Source organism: Wolffia australiana, chromosome 8, assembly GCF_029677425.1.
Source record: "Wolffia australiana isolate 7733 chromosome 8, ASM2967742v1".
Lineage (NCBI taxonomy): Eukaryota > Viridiplantae > Streptophyta > Magnoliopsida > Alismatales > Araceae > Wolffia > Wolffia australiana.
This window is the reverse complement of record NC_135842.1, coordinates 8,309,753-8,332,835: the sequence shown is the minus strand read 5'-3', so window position 1 is coordinate 8,332,835 and position 23,083 is coordinate 8,309,753. Positions and strand designations below refer to the sequence as shown.

General features: G+C 40.8%; 2 long non-coding RNA genes across 2 annotated transcripts; one reads left to right on the top strand and one right to left on the bottom strand.

The window, feature by feature from the left end:
- Nucleotides 1–937: 937 nt before the first annotated feature.
- LOC144707195 (uncharacterized) lies at nt 938–2,625 on the bottom strand. Its single transcript, XR_013582410.1, has 2 exons — nt 2,265–2,625; nt 938–1,195 (listed from the first exon to the last, which is right to left on the bottom strand). It is a non-coding gene; the product is annotated as an uncharacterized LOC144707195 (long non-coding RNA).
- An 8,903-nt stretch (nt 2,626–11,528) lies between these two features.
- LOC144706693 (uncharacterized) lies at nt 11,529–12,075 on the top strand. Its single transcript, XR_013582307.1, has 2 exons — nt 11,529–11,598; nt 11,693–12,075. It is a non-coding gene; the product is annotated as an uncharacterized LOC144706693 (long non-coding RNA).
- The last annotated feature ends 11,008 nt before the right edge of the window (nt 12,076–23,083 follow it).

The window sequence follows — 23,083 nt, the reverse complement described above, 5'->3', positions numbered from 1 at the left end:
GGTTGAAAAGTCAAAGTGTTGAAATTCCATAGTATGAGTGATAGGACCAAGTAAAATAAGAAAAGCCACCTCTTGTGATCAATACCAGATCCTACTTGAAATCCCCACAACCTTCATTAAGTGAAATATTGAGTGGGGAAGGGGTTAATTCTTATTTAAGTCCCCCCAAAAAAATTCCTTTCTGAATCCACCTAAACTGTGACTTCAAAGCCTAAATATGTTTCATATTTGCCCCTATCTTACCCGACCTAACACCATCACCCTATGCTATTATTATCTAAAGTAACCCTTCTTTAAGCCTTTCCCACCATTACTGATAATATGGTTATATGGAAACTTCATCTATCATTGCTATTCTAATATCTTGTGATATATTTTCTATGGTATTATTATTTATATTTTCATCTTCATTTCCCAGCGTCATTCTTATATGTAATTCCTTATCACTAATTACATTATCACAAGAAAGATATGTATAATGGTCTTCCAAATTTTATATTCATTCTCCTTTGACTTTGAGATATATTTATCAAAGTCTTACAAATCCTTTTGTGAAGATGTCAGCCAAATTGTTAGCTGATCAGATGTAGGTAGTGCAAATAATACATCCTTATTGTCCATTCTTTGAGAATATCTTAATTAATGTCTTTTTTCCATTGATATTGAACTTGATTATGGACCCTGCTTGATGCTTATCTATATTGCCACCCAGTAACTTAATTCATCCCTGTAATGCTTTATTAAATCAGATGTGTTTAAATTATCTGTTCAGCTTTAGTTGCACCTGTTGTTAGAGATGATAGTTAAGATTATACAGTTAATCTAGATACCTTTTTATTTTTTGGTTTTCCAAATAATTAGATTTCCTTTTAATAAGTGAGGCATTCATATTGTATATCTGTCAACTACTAATGAGCATGAGAAATCCATGTACATATTTAATTCAAAAGCTTCATCTTATTTAATACTAGACCATCTCTTAACGCAGCTTTCAAAAGTGTAATATTAGGTCCATGGATGGACTAGATTTAAGCACTTACAACATAAGCTATTAATGGCCTAATATCAGAGAAATAATTAAATTGATCAATGGGGCGCTGATATAAACCTTGGGTCAGCCACCCAAGCACCTTCTCCCATCTGCAGTTTCTGAGTTTTAATCTATTGGTGTATCGACGTTGACAATCTTCATATCCTGGTTCTCTCAATACATAAATTTTAAAATTATATTATGATAAAACTAAAACAGGACAAAGATATAAAACTTCTATAAAAAGAAAATAATTCAAGAAAGGGCCAAGTATTCCGTTTCAATTTCATAAGACAATTCACTATCTAAGTTTTTTATCTCTTCATTGTCATCACGAGGTAACAGTCTGGACATTGAAATAAACTAATATTATGCTGAATTTGAACAAATATATTGTGTTTATTAAATATTATGTTATCACAGTTACTGATAAGCTCAAAAATTACGTTTATATATGTCGTTATTTAGGGGTTTGTTTGGGCTTAATCACTAAATTTATATATCCCTTAATGAATTGAGTAAGGGGTCCAACCCTAGGGAGGCGATAGGAAATAATCAATTTTCTTTTGATTAGGGTTTTGAACTTGAAATCTAAATGAATAGATGTTTTAATTTCTTTTTCAAATGCTAATACTTGTAAATCTGAACTAACATTCTCTCCGTTGAACTTAAGTGATTTTAGTGATTCTCTGTTATTAAATAACAGAGATATAAAACCACTTAAGTTTATCTTTATATTTGATTTTAAATCTTTAGTCGATTATAATTGAAATCAATGTCAAAAATGGATTTAACTGTATAGTTTTATAACTTTAGTTTGTTTAATTTTTCGAATGGTGTTTTACTAATTTTTTTAAGAATCAGAAAACTAGGTTTAATGCTAGTTTTAAGAGTATTTTTATTATATTTTTATTTTATCAAAATTAATATGAAATTGTAATTATGTCCTAAAATAGCAAATCGTGAATATAACTCACGATTTGCTTATTGAAGAAGAACGAGATCGTGAATCGAATTCACGATTTCATGCGAATCAAAGGACAGATAGGACCGCTTCGAAATCGGAATTTTATCAACTAAGACAATGATTTTAAAAACGAACTAAAATCTATGAAATTAAACGACTAAAATCGGAAATAAAAAAGGAACGGCAAACGTGAACGAAAATGCAAAATCGAGAAAATCTAGCGCGAATTACAGTTTAAAAATCAAGCAGACATTGGCCTAGAGGTACCAGGAATTATTTAGACTCGCTTCGAACGAATTCCGCGCAACGAAGTCCCCGATCTCCATGAGTTTTTGCTTGAATTGGTCGGAAGATTGCGGCTACGGATCAGCGAAATTCCTGTCAAAATTGATCTTCAAATCGCTCCTGGCTGATTCTTGAGTCTTCAAGGAGGCTAGGCGATCGTTCCTTGAGCTTAACAAATCAAGAATAATCAGAAATTTCGCTTTTCTGGCCTTTTATCGCCGCGGAATCGGAAGGACAGCTCTTCCGATTCCGTTAGAACTTCTATCTGTTTTGCGTCGTATCCTGGGCGTACAATGCGATGCCATTGGCTCGTTGAGCCTTCCCGTGTCTTCTCTCTGGGCGCGACACGCACGGGATCGGGCACGTGCGTATCACACACGGATTGCTGTGTCTCTTCCTCCTGATTGGCTCGTGCGGCGCTGCGTGTCGAGTGCATTGCTCATGGGCCATGCGCGACTCAACCACTTGCGTGAGCGCCAAAACTGGCCCAATAAGGGCCAGTTTAATAAAAAAAAGTTTTTTTAATTAAAAGAAGAATGGAATAAGTCCTAAAAATTATTTATTAATGCGAAGCAAAAGTTCTCTTAATATCTAAAATCAATTTTTATTGTTTAAAAAGACCTTTAATTTTTTTAGCTTCTTTTTATTTAGAGAAGTAGGTCAATTAAAATCAATTCAATTGTTCTAAGCATCATTTTAAAATCATTCAACGTGTAAATTGACCTAAATATTGATTAAAGGTATTATTTAACTTGAATTTCAAGAAATGTCTTATTTTAACCCAAAATCGTGACAACATGCACTAAATGTAAATGTTTTATGCATTAAATACCCAAAAATATGATGAATTTAGTATTTATTTAGCTTCTATTTGCATGTTATCAGTTACTCAGTCTATAACTAGTTATTTACTTTTGTTAGTTTTCAGAACTAAGCTATTTATAATTTTTTTACACTATATAGCATTTTCTGAAATTTCCAAGTATTATCACTAGAGTCTTGATCATCCTCTAATTCTTTATGAAATTACGATGTCAGGTTGAGTATCAAGTTGTTCGTATACATTCTTAAAACGTTCATCTTTGTTAGTAGGTAAAAGGTCTTGAGATAACCTATAGCTGTCCAGCTATAAATCTTTATAGTAATGCCCATTTACATCTTACAGTTTTGTTACCTTTATGTGAACTCAATATTTCGTATGAAGTATTTCTTCTTAATGCTTGTTTTGAACTTTGATCTGTTCTCTATTTACCCGGATTTTTAGAATGATTGATGTGCTTATGAGGCACAATTACATATAAAATAATATTTAATAGGTTATAATTATTATTTTGTACCTACCCTCTTTCCTTTTCTTATGTTTATTTGAAGCTTCAGTGTTTTAGTGTCTCCTTCTATGACATCATCTTTTTCTGGGTTTTAATTTTCCACGTATAATCATTTTTACAATCTGCAAAGCCATTTGTTTCCTCTTTTTTTTTTATGATTGAAGTGGTTAAGGACTTTCATCAGAAAAATTTTGGATTTCAGTTTTCTATGTTTCAGAATGCGGGATATCTCCATCTTCACTGTTAATTGTCAAGGTCCTAGGCATAACACCATTCCCAACAAGTCCATTATTCCAAGGTGCCTAGAGCCATGATGTCTCATGTATGATACCCTTGGTTTTTTAAAAAATCCATCAATGTCTATTGTAATAGTCATTGGAATAATAATTTTGAACAACAATGGATTTATTTTTTAAAGTATAAATACCCACGTAAAATGAGTACCTTTATCAGCTAAAAGAAGGAAAAAGAAATAATGTTTCAATAAAATGTCTAAGGTTAGAGCCCATACACCACTGCGAATGAGTTGAAATTCTCATTATTTTTAATTCATATATTGAGGATATTGAGATGCTTTTTTTGATATCTCACATACATCACAGCCAAGTTTTGCATTTGATAAAAGGTAAATATGAAAAAAGAACCTGGAGAACTCTAAGATGCTTAATCACCGATTTATAATTCACAGTGAATTTTCATTCTTCACCTTCAGCTCGTCGTTAATGTATGCAATTGCTTAGTGTATGAAATATGGAAGAGTTCTGATAACATTCAAATGAATTTAGAAATTTCATTCATCAACATGAACGTCATATGGTCATAATCACAAGTTATCACAGTTAAGATTTCTTCAAAATGCTTTTGAGAAAAGATAACAATTTTTGAATTTCTTTATATTTTGATGTTTTTTTCTGTAGTTGTATGATGACCAATTCAATAATAAATTATTTCAACTCTGGTCTGTGTAATTTTGCCATGTGTCAATGAGTAATTTAAAGTTCACCTTAATCAGTGGTTGGATGAATTAGTCATAATGTGCCACATCATCTATACCTTGCTATTTAAGAGGGCAAAATGACAAATTATGAGTAAATCATCAGTGCTCTTTAAAGTTTTCAAGGACACATGGTAGAGAGGAACTAACAAATGCAATGTACATTTAATGGAAAAGATGCAGTAGGAGCTGTGGCCCAAATATAGAAAAATGCCCCTTATTTTACGCTATAAGTGCACATGGGGAAATGATGTCAAACTCAGAATGAATAAATTGAGACTTTATGCCTTTTATGGTGCTTGATGCCTGATGGATTCAAGAGCATGTGTCACACTCGTAGCAGTCAATCACGTATATTCTCCTTATTAATTAAGGACCAATTATTGGATTTTTTTAATGGCACAGGGAACACATCGTGATGCAGATTTTCACTGATTGAAGTAAACAAAGGCGATCCTTTTATGGTGATGGAGGCATGCATTTTTGGGAGAATTTTAAGTGAGAAAAACCTAAAATGTGAGTGGCGGGATGGAGAAGAGAGCAATTAGTGATCAGACAACCAAGATTTATCCATTTTGAAACAATAATATCTCAAGATCTAGCTATCAGATTAGAGCTCAAATTTTTACGATAGCCTCTTTTTATGATCCTCTTTCCATCCATAAAGTCAGATTCTTAACAAGAGGATGGGAATAAAGAGAAATTTACTTTGGAATTGCCTCAACCCTATTTGGCCAGGATAGACAAAAGACTTTTTTGAAGTTACATTTATTGCATTTCATAAATGGTTTTTGTGAATTTCTTCATCCCGTTTCTTCATATCCTTATTTGTTTCAGAAATACTGAGCATGTGCAAAATATTCATGCTCTAAGAGAGAGTATCTAGGGAGAGCATCACCACAGTCAAGATTGCATATAAAAACATAAAAAAAATTTCTCAAATTTGTAAGGATAGCGGGTTAGGCTGAAGATAGTAATGTTTAAGTCTCATTCAACATTTTTTCTTACTTCTCCTTCAAGATCTTTCTCTCCCAATTGAGGAGCACGATCAAGAAGGTTCTGGAACTTCTTTTCTGCTAGGATCACGACCTAAGCACCCATTTGTATAGAATATGGGGACACTAGTTGAAAACTTCCAAGCTTGGTTATGCAACGGAATATAGAAAAAGCAAAAACATTAGGTTTACATGGGTTTAATCTAAAATTTCTTTGTTTGAATATTCAAGCCATTCAGATATCTAGCCTCTAGACATATCTGCAGAATCTTCCAAGTGCTAGATCTCCTCTTTTCCTTGAACTTTAGTGTTTCAAATACTATCTCCATTGAAAGTAACAATTTAGAAAAAAATAAGAAAAGAAGGTAGGGGGGTGTAGGGGGCCATAGAGTCCATGACTGGGAAACCTATCACAATATTTCCCAGACTTGGACTTTGTTGACCAACCAAAAAGGAATCATACGTGTGTGACCACTAGGCCTGTGTCTGAGTCGTTTATAACTTTAATGACCCAAATTTTTTATTAGGATGAACTCATTAGTTAGCTATATCACATAACATATGGATTAATTAATGAAGGACCCATTTTAGTAAATGGATTAATTTAGTTATCGGCTCCTGAGGTGCCATGTCAACTCTCTCATGAATTCTTTACCATCATCGGTTACTCTATATGTTTAATCACCCTTCCACACAAAACTCATGAATGAATTAGAGTATGGTTAACAGTTAAACTGTAATAAGGCATTCGAGTCAGTATAGATGCGTGGAAAAATCATCACTTAACACCTTTTTTGATAAGTCGGCTATGCAGAACAAGGATATAACTACATCATCTTCCTACAGTCAATCTCTACTAAGATCCAGGGTCGACGATTCCATCTTAACCACAAAATCACTGATAATCTCAATTTTAGGGGTTTAATTCGTCGTTGGTAATTGGATTATTCAATAAAAATATATTTAACCATACTTAAGAATACTTAGTTAGTGATGAGTACGGATCATCTCCACAGGGAACAATGATTAAGGATTTAATTTTCTCACTATAGTGATTATCGATACGAGAAGAGATAAATACGAGAATAGAATATGCGAGATAGTGATATCGAGGAAATAGAAGTAGAATTACGCAAAGTGTTATGAGAATAAGGTAGAGGGCGTGACAGATACGATAGTGATCGAATGCGTGAATAGTATGATGGTAATAATAGACACGAGACAATGGGGACATAAGTAAGTGAAATGATGAATTAAGAGATGATAAAAACTATAATTATGATAACGATGATGTCAGGAGAAAAACAACCCGAGGCGAGGACACTTACCTTAGATCCCTACATTTTACCAGGATCACGGTGATTTACGAGTGTGGTAAGCTCCCCCTCTTCTCTAATGCTTCTTCCCACACGCCCAAGACATCAAGAACACACTTGATGGATCTCAAAACTCACAATCTTTCAATCAGCCCACATAAGTAGGAAGCAAGTTCAAGATGAATTTCACAATGATCCAGAACTCTATTTATAGATATGAGGGTATGTATGGAAAGAGAAGGGGAAGATAAAGAAGTGCTAAAAATTTCAGCTCAATCAGAGTTGTAGATCAAAAGTTACGGTTGTTTAAAGTTGAAGCAATCCTAGTCCTTGATTTTTTTCATTATCATTGTCTCTGACGCTTCCTTGTTTTCCATTTTTGGTTAAACTGTCAAATCCACTAGATTCCTCATCCTCTCGTCTTCTGCACTCACATTTTTCAGAACTGCCACATGTACCTGTAGGGAGAAAAAGACAAAAGAGAAAGAGAGAAAGAAGAAAGGAAAAAGACAAAATAAGATTTGTCTTTTTCCTTTCTTTGTCCACGTGAAGAGAGAGACAAAAAGAAGAGAGGAAAAAGACAAAATAAGATTTGTCTTTTTCCTTTCTTTGTCCATGCAAAGAGAGAGAGGAAGAAGACAAAATTATTTTGTCTTTTTGCGCCTGCAATATTTATTGTAAATAAAAAAGGAGAGAATTTTTCTGATTGGTCCACGTTGCTAAGAAAATCTCTAAATGAAATTAAAGCAAAAAATAAAAGTAAATATATATTTAGACTTAGAAGAATCATATCTTTCCAAATTTAATGTCAACAAATTCCAGAAAAATCATATTATGTCTTAAAAATCGTATTCTTTTAGAATCTATTGTTAGAAAATCCCCAAAAATGCATGAAATTCAGAAAATCATTCTAAAAATAGATTTAATCATTTTAAGCTTGGTAACATGCAAATATGAGTGATTTAATGCAAATATACATGTCAACATGATCATATTAAATAACTAAATATGCATGTTATCAATCACATTTCGGGTATTGTTTCTACATCGAGGCTAAGATAGTCTGGAATCCCTTAGTCGGATACTTACGGCTCATAGTCAAAACACAACCATCCATACACAAGGTGTCTTTGGTGTTGCAGGTCTTAGCATGCCTTACACAACTATGATACAAAATGAAATGGATCGCGGATAACTATAATATGACTCAAGGTTCATACAAATGAATTAAGGGAAGTCTTTTCCCAAAGAGTACTGATTATCTGTCCCTAATATCTCTGTACTTATAGCTCAAAGATCAACCATACTGTAGACAATGTTATTCCTTACAGATATTTGAATGTCCTTGAAATAGGAATGCTGGAGTGGGTATTGAAAGACTTTTGATCATTGTACCATAATATGATTTTGATTCACATAGCCATGGCACGTATTCATGGAATTCAAGGATAAGCAATATATTTTTATTATAAAGAATATATGTTGTATGAATGAACATAGAATGAGACCTGGAATATACGATTGGCTTGCACACCAAGTATATGCCCAACAACCTCATCATCCTCATTTATCCCTCAAGTGACATAGATTTTCAGGAGAATGTTAAGGTCAATTGAATTCTCCCTATCATTTTAAATCATCTCACTCACTCTTAAGGATCATCTATTGTGCTACATTTTCATATAATAATATCATAAATTACATCTCAGATTTTACTTCTCATCGTTTCTATTGACAGAACTCTTTTCTGTAGTCTGAACAAGGAAACTGTATCATTGCATAAGATTTAAATCCAAGGATGCACTTAAATTATTGTTTCATCTAAAACTAAATTTAGGCTTATTAAGTCCTTTACGAGTTTATCAAGTATAATCATCAAAGTCTCCATATTAATAAGGTGAATTAGAAAATTTGAAAAGATAAATTAAATAAATACAGTGTCTTGGACAACATACAAATCTTGTACTATCCCAACTGGTTCTATTCTGATATTATCTTTTCCATGTTTCCCATAACAATGATCCATCAACTTCTTAACCATTCTTATTCCTGGGGTAATCTGATTTTAGAATTGGTGCACTTTTGTATTCTTTATCATTGAATGTGAGGCACTAGGGAATGCAATATATTTTTATGAAGTTAAGCCCCTTGAGAGACTATGATAAAATAAGAGCAGATTGCATTTTCAAGCTTTGAGCCACTTGATTCAAACAAGGTGATGTCTGCCTAGATTCAAATGTCAGGAAGCTCTTCCCAGTTCATTGACTTTCTCTCTAAATACTTATATGTATATATAGTATGCCTTATTTTCTTATACTGCATGCATTAGATATTCTCATTCCTATCATATTACTTTCCCGTCTACCTCTGATATATGCCATATTCTGAGGTTTTTCCATACACTGACCAATAAAGACTAAATTCAACCTTTGGTCAGGATTCTGAAACAATTTTATTGATAATTTCAATCAACTATTTGCTTGAGCTGGTGCAGACATGACATCTTTAATCATCCCCTTTTCAGGCCTATTTAAGACTTGAACTCAACATGCCTGAAATTATAGATTTTGGCGGAGTGGTAAAAAGTAAACTATATCTCGGGGAATATGTTCCCTGTCTGCTAAATCTGTAGTTGGAGGCTGGTAATGATTCGACTTTGTTCACATTGCAATTAGCTCGGTTGTATGTTCTAAAACAATAAATTGTCCTTGCGTAATCTGTTAGGCAGAAGAGACTAATTCATGAATCGTTTCCTTCAATTATCTTTTGGAATGTATCTAATGAGCTGCTGAACATAATGCCTTAAAAGAAAGTTTATATTTGAATAGTTCCCCAACTCCAAGAGCCATAAATTTTAAGAACCACTCAGTGAGGAGGGATTCGTTGCTGATCCACCAATAATATGTAGGATCCTCAACATTAGGACCGTCCTCCGTAAGGTAATCCCTCAATTTTTGTGTACATAGTTGTCTCTCAATTTAACAGGTCCATGGAAACAGATTGTGGCCCGTATACATTTCATTCTAGAGAGCCTTAGACACTTAACTAATCCATATATGGCAATATAGCATAACTCCATCCGTGGTCAGAGCCTGACTTATTTGAGCTGTGTGCCAGGTGGACTTGGAAGCTCAGATTACGATATTTTTCTTGATTTCTATGAGCACTACTCTTTCAAGTTCTATTTTACCAAAAGAAGAATTTAATCAGAAGTAGGACAGTCGACCATACGATCCAGCGGACACCATGTATGTCAAGAATAGATTGAGTTAAGATAAAGCCAAAGACTCCAACGCTGATTGCTGTGATATGATATCGACAGATGCAAATGAATCCAGCATTGGCACATTTCTGTAGGTCTTCATAATACAAAGATTCAATAAGAACTTACCTCGACTATGCATATGAGAGAGGCTTGATCTTTCTGATGTCAATCTCCACGGAGGATGGAAGAAAAGCCTAGATCAACATTACCGAGGAAGAACTCCTAGTTAAAGGGAGGAAAATCTACGGGATTTGTCTTCATGAGATACCTAAAAAACCCAACTAAATATTCATTCAGCATCTCAAAACCGGCATTAAGCTCTTAAAACTTATGAAGATACCCTAATTCCCTAAAAATGAACATATATTTCTATGCCTGTCCAGCTCTGCGTCTGACGCGCATCTTCTCCACAAGAACCAGTGATGTTTCAGATTGTGGGTCTCTTCTAAATGTTTCCATCTTAACCCTACTAGTGCCCGTAAGAATAAAATCCCTTCAATTTCGTTTCATATTTTATCGATCACAACTGTACCCCGCTTTGCATTTTATGGAGTAACGAATAACATGATTTTCTTTCGTTGAAGAGTTAGGCTTTACATAGAACATAATTCTACAATCTATCCCAGGCGGTTCAGTAGGCAGTATCCCAGTGCTCTTTTCCACAGCTTCATCCTAATGTTGTAAGCACCGACTGTTTCGCTTTCAGTCATGGCAACAATATCCTGGTCTCAAAGCACTGTAGCCGGCTTACCATCAGTTCCCAAGTTAAAATGACATTTAAGGCGATAAAGTTATATTTTATTCATAATAGGAGAAAAAGGAAGATTCTGCATACGTTTGCTCAGCAATAAACCATGAAAATAAGTAAACCATCTGCTTTTTTCTGCGATGAGTTCAAGGTTTACCGTTACCCTTTTATGTTCTATCAATTATGCCAGATTTTGATTTTCTTTGGAACCTTCGGGGAGCAAGCATCACTAGACTGCCATATTAAATCTTAGGTGGCTATCTCGGTATCAACGACTTAAACTTACAAAAGTTGGACAGTCAATAGATACGCCTATCACCAACTCAGTCAGACTATCATGCTGTTATATAAATACCATTTTGTGGCCAGGAAATTGGTCATAAATTTCCTCTGGTCTCCCATTCTGACGTGATATCCCAGCCCGCTTCCATGAGTCACACGTTTCTAAACGGCGAATCAATGCATGGAATAGATGACTCATCAATTTGAAATGTGCGATAAGTCAACAAAAGTCGACCAAGAATAGAGGCCGTTCATTGAACGGTTCTCTCTTTCGAAACGGGAAGAGATTATAAATAGCTTCATTATGTTCGGGATCTCGTAGCAGCCTCTGTTGCATACAGACACCTAAAACCTATACCGGAGGTACGGAAAATGGGAGATTGTGAAGGTAATGATAGTTCGTTTGATTGTCCGATATGCACGATACTCAGTTAATGTTTAGAATCATATGTAATATATTTGCCCTGGAAACTATTTTTCAGGGAAGGGGTACTGGCCAGAACTCGTTGGAGCCCGGGGCGAGGTGGCAGCTGCAATTATCGAGAGGGAGAACCCTCGCGTTCGAGCTCGTGTTATTCCTGAGAAGAGAATGGTAATTACCGACTACCGTTGCGACCGGGTATGGGTGCGGGTCAACGATGCCGGCATCGTCACAGAGATTCCAATTATTGGTTAAAATATTCTATTTAACGAGTCGCAGAAAAACTTGCACATCAATCTTGGCTTGCAATTTGTACGACTTATACGTGTTACTAGTAATGTGGCCAAATAAACGCGTTGGGACATATGCCCGTCTTACATTTCGTTTGTAAAATGTACCCATTTATTGCCTTTATGCTTAAAATATATAAACATCTGTGTTTTACCTTATCCATCACTAGGGGGTAGATAAATCACTGATTTATTTTTCTACTTAAATATATAATGTCTTATTCATCGTCATCATTACCAATCGCCAAAATTTGAAGTGGACGATGATAAGATGTAGGTTATCGCGAACGGCGGACACCGACGACGACTCATCATTACTATCTTCTATTCCTCGTTCTCTTGGACACAAATATATCACTAAGTTCTTGATCGTGGGGTGGGTAGAGTGAACTTAAAAACCAAAGAAATAATCGTCATCGTCCTAATCATCAGCCAGTTCGTGGGCTTCATATAGAAAAAAAAAATGTAAACCTCTGAAAGCGATGGTTATAATTATCCTACGCGCATCTGATACCCAGGAAAAATGTGCGCACCACAACTGAATTTAGTCAATTTTACAATACTATGCCTGAAATTTGCATTTCCCAGCCTTTACCATGAGAGGATGGGTTATTTTCACGGACCAATTGCTATTCCAATGTGAAAGTAAACCGGGAGGAGAGCGCGTCTATTATCGCGTGAAAAGATTAAGGTCCAAGAGATTGGTGTCAGTAAATATTTTAAGATGGCATTCAATAGACGGGCCATGGCATCAGTTACTGGATGGGAGATAAAAAGGATGGTGCAGTTAAAGAATATGAGTCCATTTCTTCACTCAGCCCTTTTTTTATGAAGCTGATTAAATAAACTGATACCGTAAAAGGGGTTGACTCAACTCGATATTCATTTTTTTCGGGAATACTTCTCTTTTTATACATCACATATGTTCCATTTTCTCTGCGTTAATGAAATACATACACCTTCACTTAGTATTTATGCTACAGTAATAATTTGAATGGGAATACACGTTTAAATATATGACTGGAAATGGTATTGTAAGCATTGAATTTTTTCTAAATTTCGCCACCCTAATATCTTATGTCACCCTAATAACCAAATCACAATCTTTGAAAGTCATTTATATATTCTTTCATCAAGTAAATTATTCGTCTTGCAAGAAAGAGACGACAGTTCTTTCTATTTCTCCATGTGAACTGTCAAAAAAGTGGGTTAATTGATCGATTTTATGAGTTAATAAACCTATGCCGGTAAATAAATACAAAATAAGATTTAGTTGCGACAAACAATAAAATATTAAGTATTTTATTTTGGACATTATGATAATGGCCACACCGTCTTAGGGTGAAGAGTCATATTATTGGATGTGAAATGTACTTTTAAGTCAAAATTATAATGGATGAACTTTAAACAAGTTGCATACGATATTTTTAAAGCCCGGGTTCTCTTGATGTATAAAATTTTGCTTTTTTGGATAATGGTCAAACAGGAGAATCTATTAGACTACGGAGGTTGGCTTATGGTTATAACTGCCTCGAAAACATTATGAAATTATATCCCAAATGGGCCGGGAAATCCCTCAATATTTGTTTGGAAGTAGAATAAAATAGGATACCATGGACTATCAAAATTTCTATCGGAATGGCACTAATTAAATAAAAAAATGATAAAATAATACAGATTGTTACATTTTCCTGGATTTCTAAGAACACTACTCTTTGTAGTCCTATGTTTACAAAACAAGAATTTAAGCAGAAGCAGGAAAATGGGGTATATGATCCAGCATAAACTGTGTAAATGAAGATCACATGCAGATAATAAAACGAAGGCAAAGAATGTGAACCTGTATTGTTATGATGCGAGGTCAAGAAATACAAATGAATCCTCCATCACATTTTTTGTAGATATTCACAGAGATTTAAGAAGAAATTACCTAGACTCTTCAGATGAGGGACCCTTGATTTCATCTGACATCTATCTCCATAGAGGATGGAAGAAGATCCTGGATCAACATCACTAAGTACGCCTTCCCGTTCAAGAAAGGAATACGAGAGGCTTTTTCATTCATGAGGTCGCAAGAAACCTCAGACCAATTATTTATTTACCGTCTTAAATCCGGAATAAAGGGGAAAAAATTAAACTCCTATGAACTATGAACATACCCTACTTTCCTAAAAAATGAGTCTCGATTTTTACACCTGTCCAGCACAACGTCTGACCCGCGTTCGTATAGACAAGAATTAGTAATCTTGCTTCTTGTGGGTCTGTTCTCATTCTTGCCATTTGAGTTTCATTTATATGCCTACTCTTGAGGGTGTCTTTAAGAGCAACATCCCTTCATTTTTGGTTCAGATTTTATACTTCGGAACTTATATCCCCCTCTGAGTTACATTAGGTAATGATAACTACACGGTGGTTCTCACGTTTTATTAATTGGGCTTTCTATTGCTCGTAAGTCTACAATCTATACCATCTGATTTGGAAGCGGTTTCATAGGCAGGATCTGAGCGATCTAGTCACTAACATTACCCTGGTGTGGTTAGCGCGGGATTAGATTTTTTTGTCACGGAAGCGATATCCTGACCTCCACGCTGTTCGGGCGTCTAACCCTTAGCTACAATTTTAAAATCACATTTCAGGCGATGGAGGTTGGACTTTATCCAAAATAGGAGGAAAAGGAAACTTCTGCATATGTGGTGTTGGGAATTAATAATAGACAAAAGTTGATGATCTGCTTTTTACTCCAGTGAGTTTAAGCAAGGGTTACCGTTACCCTTTGTTGTTCTACCAATTAAGCCAGTTTTTTATTTTCTTTGTAGCTTTCGGAGGAGCAAGCATTACGAGATTACCACAAATTTACACTTCCCAAGTTTGACCGTCAATAAGTACGGCTGGCACCAACATAGTCAAACAATCATGCTGAGATAGAAATACCATTTTGTGGCCAGGAAGTTGGTCATAATTTTCATCTGGTCTCCCGTGAATGTTCCCACCCGCTTCTTTGAACTACAAGTTTCTGAGCGGCGAATCCATTCAATTAGAACAGAGCGAGAAGTCAGAAAAGTCGGACAAGAATAGAACCAGTTCATTGAACGGTCTTGTGTTTTAAAACGCGATAGGCTTATTTATAAATATTTTCATTGAGTTCTGGATCTCGCAGCAGTCTTTTTTGCGAACAATTTGGTAAAACCTGTTCCGGGGAAACGGAAATGGGCGATTGCAAAGGTAATGAGAGTTCGTAGAATCGTCAGATTTGCACGGAACCAAGTTACTTTTGTGAATTATATTAAACTTTGTTGTTCTGGAAACTATCTTTTAGGGAAAAGGTTCTGGCCAGAACTCGTGGGGCTTGACGGCGAAGCGGCAGCTGCAATAATCGAGGGGGAGAACCCTCGCGTTCGAACTCGTATCCTTCCTGAGAAGAGACCCGTTATTTTGGATTTCCGTTGCGACCGAGTGTGGGTGCGGGTCAATGATGCCGGCATCGTGACTCAACCTCCCAGGATTGGTTAGAATCTTATCCGTAACGAGTCTAATTTGCAGTACATATGCGAGTTACTTGTAAGCTCGTCAAATAAACACATGGAACGTACGCCCCTTTTCTATTTCGATTGTTAATAGTTCTGATTTGGTGCTTTTATTCATTAAATAAATAAAGAAATGTCGTTTACTTTTATCGACTACTCGTGGGGTCATATCTCGCCGTTTCATGCATTAATTACACAAGAAAGATATGTCTTTCTTGATCGTCATCGTTATCTGCACCCGAAGTATGATGTCGATGTTAATGTGACTTACTCTACACCGAACGGATTACAAGGAAGATGAGTACTCACTGCTATCCTCTCTTCCTTGTTCTCCCGGACACGAAACCAACCTGCGTGATGGAACTTCGGCAGGTATAGTAAACTTTAAAACCGAACGAACAATCGTCATCTTCCGATTTTACGGCCAGTTCAAGTGAAAAACATTTAACTCGCTATTATCACGGTGGTGAGATAAAAAACAGACATGTTAATCTCTCGTTAAACAGTACACATACCTATGGCATGGTGTTAGGCCCCTAACTAGGCGGCATTCCCTGCCCAGAAGCCTGCGTGCTTATTGGGAGGGCGTGTCCGTGTATTTCGGCTCACGACATTAAAGGACTGAGTCATTATGGGTAGCGATGCCCGAATACCTGATCTTTCAGGCCATTGCCCCTGTACGTGGTGATACACTACAGACTGTGCACGTGTCCGTCCACGCCCAAGGTGGGACGGGTCAGGTACGGTCCGCGCATGCTGGGTGCGCTGGCTGATCGGTATGTGCGCGTGCGCACCAACGCCAAGCACCACGCGCAGGTGCCAACGCTATGCACCAGCGCCGAGTGCTGCGCGCGGGTGCAGGACGCGCAGGTTAGGCAGCGTACCGCGATTGCAGCGCGCGGAGTTGTGCGAGGTGCCGCGCAACGGCCGCGCGGGCAGCGCACACATTGCGTGTGCGGGGCGTGGGGCCGGGAGACATCCCGCTAGGAGACTAAAGCATGTGGCGCACTGAGAGCGCCGAGACGGCACAACGGGCGCGTAGTGCTCCTGCGGGTAGTGCTGGGTGCGCAGCGCCTAGCTCGGGGCCGCCGAATGTGGCGGCGTCGCGTAGGCTACGCGCTAGAGTGCTGACATGGGTGCTGGTGGCGTGTGTGATTGCCAGGTCCGTGGGCGCACGACGCCTGTCCTTGCATACTTGTGTAGTGGCAGAGCAGGCGCCCTCGCGCAAAGCGGCGGCCCTGAGGCGGTGTGGCGACATTACCTCGGCGTAAAGCAACTCGTCTCATTCGTTGTATCACCCCTCGTCTTCCCCCATGTAATTATCCCCAACGATGATGTACTTTTTATGATATTAATGCAATGACCCTATTCCCTGACAGTGCTGAGCACCACCATCTCCTCTAACCCCTTCTATGCGATCTCAAGAAATCTGCAAAGCTTCCACTGCAAGAGATCAAGACTGCTCAGTGCTTTGCCCTTAACATTGAGGCCGGCACACGCCAAATTTGAGCAAGAGACCTAGCTTAGGATTTGACCGTGTGACAACTAGTATCAGAGCCAGGTTGGATCGCTTACCCCTGTGCTTCTAACCCTGGTTGAGGAGATGGAGTCGTTTTGCGCACAGTTACGTGAAGAGAAACGACAAAAAGAGAAGGAGCAGAGGCTAACTACTCGCCTGCTGCACAAGAATGTGATGGGTTTGAAGTCCCATCACATGAAAAAGACATCACATCACATCACATCACATCATATCGATAGGAACTACGACGAGCTGAAGTCAGATGTAAAAGACTTGCGGGTGGAGACCCACCAGAGGCATGAAGTCCTCGAGGAAACTAATAGACAACACGAAGACACCATCCGGTAGTTGACCGAGATGGTCCTAACACTAAAGCTCAAGATGGAAAAGCTGGAAGAAGGCACCAGCAGTCATCCCAGCAGTGACGACGTGGAGAAGCACTCACTCCCTGAACCGCGGTTCGACGGTTCTTGCAGGGAAGACGTAGTGGCAGATTTCCTATACGACTGTGACTGTTATTTTGGTAAAGGACAACTCTCAGATGAAAGAAAAGTACTACATGCTAGCTACTTCCTCACAGATGAGGCGAAGTCGTGGTGGCGACAGAGGGAAGAGTGTAGAAATTGGCCACCTCCGACATACGAAGCGTTTGTGTGGGAGATAAAGGAAAGCTTCATGCCGCACAACATGGCATGGATTGCGAGGGGAGAACTTGAAAACCTCAAGATGACGGGCAATCCGAGGGAATATGTGGGCCAATTCGTGTCCATAATCCGGAGGATCACTGACATGTCTGAGGCGGACAAGCTCTGCCGCTTTGCCAAGGGCCTTCCCCACTAGCTCTAGACAGAACTGGAGAGGAGACAGTGCAGAGACCTAAACTCGGCCTACAAGGTCGTGGACCTAAACTCGTCCTACTCTGCCCCTCTAGACCCGCCAAAACAAAGGAAAACATACCCGCGAAAGGGAAGAAGCCGCGTCAAGAGCGCGCTGAGGCACCAGCAGCACCAAGCAATCAAGGCCTGAAAAGGAAGTTCAAGCCAGGCCACGGCAAAAGCTAAGACAAGGGCAAGAGCCCGAGACTGTGGAAATAGAATCCAGGCAGTGGGGGCAACAAGTTAACTTGTTTCGCTTGCGGAGGACCCCATTTCATGAAGGACTGCCCAAGAGGGACGACAGCGGCCACCAACGTTAATGCGATGGTCATGCCACCGCCCCAACCGGATGTTCCCGGGGGAAACAGTACGGTGACCCTGAACCCCTTACATTGCTTGCGGCACTACAGGGGGGCGCCCCAGTCCAGTATGAGGGTCTGAACCTCTTGCATGTCCCGGTACTGATCAACGGCAAACCCTCCAGGGCCATGGTGGACACGGGGGCGACGCATAACATCCTCCCTGAGAAAGAAGCAAAGAAGCTCGGCTTGAAGTTGTCCCCAAGTGTGGGGAAGATCAAGGGCATCAACTTGGAAGCCCGAGACATCGTCGGCGTGGCCAAGGGGGTGTTGCTGCAAGTGGGAACGTGGGAGGGTCGGACCAACTTCATGGTGTCCCCCATGGATGACTTCACGGTCATCCTAGGTCTTGACCTTCTAATGGGTTCACGTGCTGTCGTGTTCCCCCAGTACCGCGGCGTCCTGTTCCCGGAGGGATCTCACCCATGTTTCGTGAGGGACCAAGGGGCCCAGAAGCCGCGGAACACCGCTCTCCTTTCCGCCATGCAAATCAATGGCGGATTGAGGAAGGGGGAAGAGACCTTCCTCGTCACCGTACGAGGGCCGGCACTTCGAAAAAAGGGTGAAAGGCAGGGATGCACACCAGCCCATTTGGCGGCACTTAGTTGGGGTGAAGACGACGACAACAACCCCGGTGCAGCCATGGGTGGACTACCGGGGCCGATTGCGAGCGTACTGCAGGAGTTTGCTGGGGTGATGCCCACGCAACTCCCCGCGAAGCAGCCGCCTAGGAGGGATGTGGACTACGAGATTGAACTACTCCCCGGTACACCTCTCCCTGCATGGGCACCCTACAAGATGCCCTCCGCTTAACTAGAGGAGCTGAGGAAGCATCTTCAAGAACTACTGGAGAGCAAGCTCATCCGGCCGTCCAAGGCTCCCTTCGACACTCTAGTTCTCTCCCAGAAGAAGAAGGACAGGTCACTCCGACTTTGCGTGGACTACCAAGCATTGAACAAGGTAATAGTGAAAAATAAATATCCTGTACCGAATGCTGAAGAGCTGTTTGACAGGCTCGGCGAGGCTCGCTACTTCTCACGGATGGACTTGAAGAGCGGGTATCACCAAGTGCGGATCAAGGAAGGGGACGAACCAAAGATAGCGGGCACTATGGATCATTTGAATTTTGCGTTATGCCCATTGGGCTCACGAAAAATCCTGCTACTTTTTGTTGCCTCATGAACATAATTTTTCGGGACTTTATCGATGATTTTGTCATTGTATACTTGGATGATATTCTCGTATACAGCCAAAGCTTGGATGACCATGTGAGGCACCTGAGGAAGGTGATGGCCATGCTGAAGGAACATGAGCTCTACCTCAACCGGAAGAAATGTGAGTTTGCCTTGTAGGAGATTGAATTCCTCGGACACCTGGTCATTAAGGGAAGTGTGCGCATGGATCCCTCGAAGGTGAACGCCATCAAGAATTGGACTGCGTTGAAGGGAGTGCCATAGTTGAGATCTTTCCTTGGTCTGGCTATTTACTACCGAAAGTTCATCAAAGGCTTCTCCCGACTAGCTTCCCCACTAACGGATTTGTTGAAGAAAGATATGAAGTTGTAGTGGACAGACCGGTGTCAAAGAGCATTCGACAAGTTGAAGAGTGCAGTCTCTAGTGAACCGGTGCTTTGATTGCCCAAGTTCAACAAGCCATATGAGGTACACACTGATGCTTTTGACTTCGGACTTGGAGGTGTCTTGATGTAGGACGAGCACCCCGTAGCTTATGAGAGCCGCAAGCTGAACGACGCAGAGAGACGATATTCAGTGCACAAGAAGGAGATGATAGCTGTGGTACATTGCCTAAGAGTCTGGCGCAGCTATCTCCTTGGAGGAAAATTCGTGGTCTACACCAACAATGTGGCCATGAGCTGCTTCGAGTCCCACAAGAAGCTGACCCCGAAGCAAGCAAGATGGCAGGATTTCTTGGCAGAGTTTGACTATGTCTTGAAATACAAGCTAGGGCGGGCTAATCAAGTAGCCGACGCCTTAAGCCGCAAGGAACCCAAAGTTTTTGTGGCCACACTTTCAATAGTCCAAGGAAGCATTCTTGATAAAATCAAGTCGGCGCTGAAAGACGATCCAGAAGCCGTTTGCCTCATGAAGCGCATTGCTGCAAGCGAGACATGGAGATTCTGAATTGAAGATCACATTATCTATGCAAACGGCAACATGCCATGTGTGTCGTGTGTGGGTGGGTTGCATCTTACGCTCCTCTACGAAGCACATGACGCACCCAACGTTGGACACCCAGGGCAGGCACAAACGCTTGCACTCTTGTCCAAAAGCTATCACTGGCTGGGAATGGAACGAGAGATGGAGGCTTATGTTCATTCATGCCTGGTGTGTCAACAAGACAAGACGGGGAAGGCAAAGGCTGCAGGAATGCTAGAACCTCTCCTGAGGGCGAGCAGACCATGGGAGTCTATTTCAATGGATTTCATCGCTTGCCTTCCACGCTTGGGTAGGCACGATGTCATCTTGGTCGTCGTGGATCATTTCTCTAAGTATGAGATGTTCATCCCCTCCACATTGGCTCGTTTGTTCATGTCTTATGTGGCAAAGTACTGAGGTCTTCCATTGGACATCATTAGCGACCGCGATACAAGATTCACAGGTCATTTATAGGAGTCGTTGTTCAAGTACATGGGCTCCAAGCTCAAATTTTCTATGAGCTTCTACCCCAGATAGATGGTCAGACGGAATGCGTAAATTCCATGCTTGAAGAGTATCTACGGCATTACATTTCGGTTAATCAAGAGAATTAGGTGGAGGTGCTGGATGCAGCACAATTTGTACACAACATCAACCAGAGCTCGGCTATGGGTCACTTGCCGTTTCAGATTGCAACGGGAAGACAACCACTAACTCCTCCACAAGTAGTGAAGAGAAAGGGGAACAGGCATTTCCCCGCGGCCCTCCACTTTGCACGCGATTACCATGCTCGCATTGAGGAAGCCCACGAGGCACTAGAACGTGTTGCTCCGAGCACGAAGAAATATGCCGATCAACACAGACATGACGTAGAGTTCCAAGTCGGTGACCTGGTTTTGTTGAAGAACAACGCGCAGATGGTGAAGACGAAGCAAGCAAAGCAACCACACAAGGGTCTGGTACCCCGCTACGATGGATCTTTCGATGTGGTAGCAAAGATCGGACGGGTTGCCTACTAGCTCAACATTCCCTGTCAGTTGGTGGTCCATCCGGTCTTCCATGTGTTGGTTCTAAAGAAATATGTACCATATTCCGAAGACGCGGCGAGGAACCAGCCCCAACGTGTGTCGCCGAATGTGCGTGCACATTTTGATCAGGAAGTAGAAGCAGTCCTAGAGAAGAGGGAAATTGACTAGGGAGGACACAACATGGGAGAGCGACTCAGACTTATGGCAATTCGAGGACATACTATGAGCATATGAAGCGAAGCAGCGGGCGTCGACGAGGGCATCGACAAGTTCAGGCGGTGGGGGCATGTTAGGCCCCTAACTAGGCGGCATTCCCTACCCAGAGGCCTGCATGCTTATTCGGAGGGCGTGTTTGTATTTTAGACTCACGATATTAAAGGACTGAGTCATTATGGGTAGCGATGCCCAAACATGATCTTTCACGCAATCGCCCATGTATGTAGTGATACACTAAAGACAGTGCGCGTGCCCGTCCACACCCAAGGCAGGACGGATCAGGTGAAGTCCGCTTGTGCTAGGCGCGTGGGCCGACAGGCGTGAGCGCACGCGCGCCAAGCGTTGCGCGCCAATGCTAAGTGCCACGTGCGAGCGCCAACGCTATGTGCGAGCGCCCATCACCGCGCAGGAGCAGAAACGCTGCGTGGGCGTGGGACGCGCAAGCTGGGCGGCATGCCGTGGGTGCAGCGCGCGGAGTTATGTAGGGTGCCACGTAGCAGGCGCGCAGGCAGCGTGCGCATTGCATGTGCGGGGCACGGGGTAGGGAGACATCCTGCTAGGAGACTAAGGTATGTGGCACACTGAGAGCGCCGAGGCGGCATAGAGGGCGCGTAGCGCTCCCGGGGGTAGTGCTGGGTGCGCAACACCCAGCTTGAGGCGTCGAATGTGATGGCGTCGCGCAAACTGCGGGTGAAGGTGTCAGCGCAGGTGCTGGTGGCGTGTGTGATTGTCAAGGTAGGGTTGGCGCATGTGATGGCCGCGCCTGCGGGCGCGTGGCGCCCAGGCCGGGGGCACGCATGAAGCGGTAGAGCCGACGCGCGCGCGTGGAGTGGCGGCCTCGAGGCGAAGAGGCGACACTACATTGGTGCGAGGTGCCTTTGTATCACCCCTCTTCTTCCCCCATGTAATTGTCCCAACTACGATGTAACCTTTCATGATATGAACGCAATGACCCTATTCCTTGACAGGGTTGCGTCCCCACCATCTCTTCTAACCTCTTCTATGCGATATTAAGCAATTGCAAAGACTTCCGCTGCAAGAGATAGAGGCTGCTTAGTGTTTTGCTCCGAGCAGTGAGGCCGACACACGTCAGATTTGAGCAAGAGACCTAGCTCGGGATTTGACCGTGTGACCCATGGGCATATGCTAATTCTGAATGATGTGCAGACATATCAGAGGTAAGTTATTTACATAGAAAGTTTACCGCCTCATATCACATTATTATATTCTTCCTGAAATCTGAATTCTCCAATCTTTACCCTGAGAGAATAGCTCATGACAACAAACCTTTTGTTGTCCGTCCGGAAAATTAATGGAGAGCTGAGCTCCAGGATTATACACTTATGTCATAATGTCAAAGCATGAAGATACAAGAGATTGGTCAGAATAAAGGCTTTCCGATGCCTTTTTCAAAAGATGGGCCATGACAATCTGTCAGTGACTCGGAGAGCAAAAAGATAATAATGTGAAATAAACTACGTGTAT